At 40.7% G+C, this 4984-nt stretch overlaps 1 pseudogene; it reads right to left on the bottom strand.

Moving 5' to 3' along the window:
* Nucleotides 1–1500: 1500 nt before the first annotated feature.
* On the bottom strand, nucleotides 1501–1886 carry LOC107046547 (annotated as a pseudogene).
* Between the last annotated feature and the right edge of the window lie 3098 nt (nucleotides 1887–4984).

Raw genomic sequence — 4984 nt, 5'->3', positions numbered from 1 at the left:
GCATTGTACACATCAAGATTATATCGATCTATTTTTGCAACTCGTTTGATTTTACTCGAAGTAATATGTAAAATTTTTGTCTGATCCATGAGACGAATATTGCCAGTCATAATTTGTATATCTTGCCGAATCACGAGTCTTTTATAAGCGGAAATAAATTGCGTGACAGTTGGGTTAGGACACCAACCACTTCGACCTCGTATTGCAGCAAAAAGTAACTCCAGATGATCCTGGCTTACTTTATACGTCAACAGATATCTCAGTGGTGCATCCTCCGGCTTGACATATACATCAAACAGTGCAATTGACGATAAGACTGCAGTATAAAACCCTATAAAACCTGTTTTCCGTCTACATTTAGAAATGGGAGTATTGTCGGTCAATTTCAACCTGGCTAAATATTCTATTGCCCCTAATATTCGCGTACGCCAAGTATATTCATTTTTTCCTCCTCAAANCATATACATCAAACAGTGCAATTGACGATAAGACTGCAGTATAAAACCCTATAAAACCTGTTTTCCGTCTACATTTAGAAATGGGAGTATTGTCGGTCAATTTCAACCTGGCTAAATATTCTATTGCCCCTAATATTCGCGTACGCCAAGTATATTCATTTTTTCCTCCTCAAAGGACTCTTGAAACCTTTTCCCCACGGACTACGAACATTCAAAAAATCGAAAATTAGATCCACGTTATGAATAAAATTGACAGTGCCCTCGCAACCTTCGAATTGTGGTAAACGCAAAACATTCTAGCAAAATTCTATAGCGTCTGCAACACTTGAGCTGAACGTCTGGGCCGCTAAGTAAACTTTCATAATCATTTTTTTATATTCTAAATGCATCGTACGTAATTTATTCCCTAACCGCAATCCTTCATCTTGTTGGAGTAAAGCTAGGGCCTGAATATACTTCCACTCAATTTTGTTGTTATTATTATCAATAAGAACGTGCCAATCGCCCAAAGTATTCCGAATGTTTTTGAGGTCATGACAAGGGTCAACTAAAACATGAACAACAGGTTGTCCTTTAACAGGATGAGAGAAATAAGGCTTCGCGAAAGAATTCATTGTCATGACCGCTCCTAATTTCTCAAGTGCAGCAAAATGCTCAGATGGACCATCTAAAGTTGAAGAGGCAACTTCAACTCCGACATTTGCTAATCTAGTGAGACATTCTTTAATGAGATTCGCTTTGGATTGGGAAGACATGCCATCAATAAGAAAAAAAGCAACTGGAAGTTTCCACGATTCATCGAGAGAAACGACCAGAAAAACTAGAGCGTTTTTTGCCACAGAAAATTCAAATTTACCAGCTGCTCCAATACGAATATCAACATATCCGCGCATTTTCCCATCCCTCGTGCGTTGAACACCAGAATTAATCCCCATCTCATCCATCATCATTGCACAAATGAGGCATCTGCCCTGCTTACTGTACTCTTCACTCTTAATTTTAAGAGTATTAAAACACTCCTCAGAGAACCAGGGCTCTGCGTCTATAGTACTGTACCAAGAACGTAGAACACTAGGGTGAGGAAGTGCTGCTTCCAAGGTTTCTCGAACATAATTATAAGCCTTGGGCGAATAAAAATGCAGTGTCAGGGCAAAACACCTTAGTTGTGGCGAATATTTCTCCTTGGACCGTTTACCTTTCTCCACATTCCCATGCATGCGTTTAAAAAGCTCTACTGAAATGTCATTGAAGCCATCTAGGCTCTGCATCGGACGGTGCTGATAAATTTTCTTTATCGTGATGAAATAGCGTTGGAACAGAACCCTTTCGTAATCTCGCTCTGAAGTCTCGAAAATCGATTGATTCTCTGGAAAAATGCTCTGCACAGAGCATATGCCACTCCTTTGGTATCCAATTACTTTTCCCCATGTTCCTCACCCACAGCTTCGCTAATTTTTCATCCTTGGGGAATTTACAAAATGAAAACAGTCAATTAATTATAACGTAAATATAAACGTGGGTACTTATGTATAAATGTAATTATTATTTTTAAAAACGACACGAAATTGAGTAGCTATTGTTATATACTTACCGATGAAAAGATAAATTTTTGTTCTTCTCCTTCGTTTTTCCACAATAATGACACCGCACCATTTTATCAACAAAACAAAATAATTTCCTTGGAGACCGCTCAACAAACAACCGACGTGTCCAGCGGACTTGGGGGTTATGATTGAGTCATAGTGACGCATGGGACGGAGAATATTTCCACGGCAATTTTCCGAGCACGTGGCCCCCACTGCGGGGCGCATGCGCACTGACGTCATCTTTAGTACCTGAGCTACTATATGGCAGCGTTGCCTGACACTTCAATTCGCCTCACTTTGAGAGTGGTGGGAGCATAGGGATCAGCTATCCAGTTATACTAAAGACCGTATGAGAATGGTCCCTAATGAGTACCCCCACTCTTTCGAGTTGAGGCATGCGTCGATGTCCCCCACCACTCAAATCTGAGACCACTCTCATAAGGTCCTCAGTATATATAGAGATCAGTGGGGCGAACTGCCTGTGCGGGTAACTCGGCAGCAGTGATGCCAGATGAGGGGAAAAATCCCACGCGTGGGAATTTCGTGCGCAGCTCCCTCGCGCACTCCTCGGGTCCCCGCCACTACCGCACAGGCTCAACGCCCGTAAATAATACCCGATAAATTAAATTCCGCGATGGAACTCTCAATTAATTAATTAAAAGGAATGAAATTGATGGTATNAATGTTTTTCAGGTGATTCATTTGCTGGCTAATTAATATTAAGGAATGAAACACAGAGGGTGTGACGGAGAATTAAATTCCCCATCAATCGATCCGCGTTGCATCCCTTAATCTCTGTAGCAAAAAAATACGAACTACGACAAAGTCATGGGCCAGTGAGAAAAATAATTTTCTTCTCGGCGCACAGTGACTTTTCACCATATGCTAGCGAATTAAAAATTCACTTCTCCCCTCCTAATTGAGATTAAGGGATGAAAAAAGAGCAGTTCGACGGAGAATTAAATTCCCCATCAATTAACCCCCTTTCACCTCTTAATCTCTGTAACAAAAGAATAAAAACTGCCATCAAAGTCAGGGGCCAGTAAGAAAAATAATTTTTTCGCGGCGCACACTGACTATTCACCATTCGCCCGCGAATTAAAAATTCACTTCTCCCCTCCTCATTGAGATTAAGGGATAAAAAAAGGGCAGTTCGTCGGAGAATTAAATTCCCCATCAATTAACCCCCTTTCACCTCTTAATCTCTGTAACAAAAGAATAAAAACTGCCATCAAAGTCAGGGGCCAGTAAGAAAAATAATTTTTTCGCGGCGCACACTGACTATTCACCATTCGCCCGCGAATTAAAAATTCACTTCTCCCCTCCTCATTGAGATTAAGGGATAAAAAAAGGGCAGTTCGTCGGAGAATTAAATTCCCCATCAATTAACCCCCTTTCACCTCTTAATCTCTGTAACAAAAGAATAAAAACTGCCATCAAAGTCAGGGGCCAGTAAGAAAAATAATTTTTTCGCGGCGCACACTGACTATTCACCATTCGCCCGCGAATTAAAAATTCACTTCTCCCCTCCTCATTGAGATTAAGGGATAAAAAAAGGGCAGTTCGTCGGAGAATTAAATTCCCCATCAATTAACCCCCTTTCACCTCTTAATCTCTGTAACAAAAGAATAAAAACTGCCATCAAAGTCAGGGGCCAGTAAGAAAAATAATTTTTTCGCGGCGCACAGTGACTCCCGGTAATTAAAAATTCACCTCTCCCCTCCTAATTGAGATTCAGGGATGAAAAAAGGGCAGTTCGACGGAGAATTACATTCTCCATTAATTAACCCTCTTTCATTCCTTAATCTCTTTTTTTTTTTTTTTACGGCCTCGGAGTCCCTTTTTCGGGTCCCATTCGGCACTCTATCCAACCCTATGCATGCGGCTGTGAATTCTACACTGTACCGCATTCGCACTTCTTTAGAACATAGAAGTAGCATGGGGAAACCACAGAAAACCCATGCCGGTACAGGCGGTTCCTCTATTAGCAACCTCCCGCTCGCCGGAGCCTTCCGTTGAAAAATTCGGTTCCACGGGGAATCGAACTCACAACCTTTCGCACACTAGACTTGCATCTCATCCACTCGGCCACCGACGTCGGTATCCCTTAATCTCTGTAACAAAAAAAATAAAAACTGCCATGAAATTCAGTGGCCAGTAAGAAAAATAATTGTTTTGCGGCGTACAGTGACTCCCGATAATTAAAAATTCACCTCTCCCTTCCTAATTGAGATTAAGGGATGAAAAAAGGGCAGTTCGACGGAGAATTAAATTCCCCATCAATTAACCCTCTTTCATCCCTTAATCTCTGTAACAAAAGAATAAAAACTGCCATGAAATTCAGTGGCCAGTAAGAAAAATAATTGTTTTGCGGCGTACAGTGACTCCCGATAATTAAAAATTCACCTCTCCCTTCCTAATTGAGATTAAGGGATGAAAAAAGGGCAGTTCGACGGAGAATTACATTCTCCATTAATTAACCCTCGTTCATCCCTTAATCTTTGTAACAAATAAATAAAAATCACCATGAAAGTCAGGGGTTAGTAAGAAAAATAATTATTTTGCGGCGCACAGTGACTCCCGCTAATTAAAAATTCACCTCTCTTCTCCTAATTGAAATTAAGGGACCAAAAGAGGGCAGTTCGACGGAGAATTACATTCTCCATTAACTAACCCTCTTTCATCCCTTCATCTCTGTAACAAAAAAATATAAACTGCCATGAAAGTCAGGGGCCAGTAAGAAAAATAATTGTTTTGCGGCGCACCGTGACTCCCGGTAATTAAAAATTCACCTCTCCCTTCCTAATTGAGATTAAGGGATGAAAAAAGGACAGTTCGACGGAGAATTAAATTCTCCATCAATTAACCCTCTTTCATCTCTTAATCTCTGTAACAAAAGAGTAAAAACTGCCATGAAAGTCAGGGGCCAGTAAGAAAAAT

Source organism: Diachasma alloeum, unplaced genomic scaffold (assembly GCF_001412515.2).
Source record: "Diachasma alloeum isolate Michigan unplaced genomic scaffold, Dall2.0 Dall_scaffold_01489, whole genome shotgun sequence".
NCBI classification, from domain to species: Eukaryota; Metazoa; Arthropoda; class Insecta; order Hymenoptera; family Braconidae; genus Diachasma; species Diachasma alloeum.
This window is presented reverse-complemented; position numbering and strand designations above follow the sequence as displayed.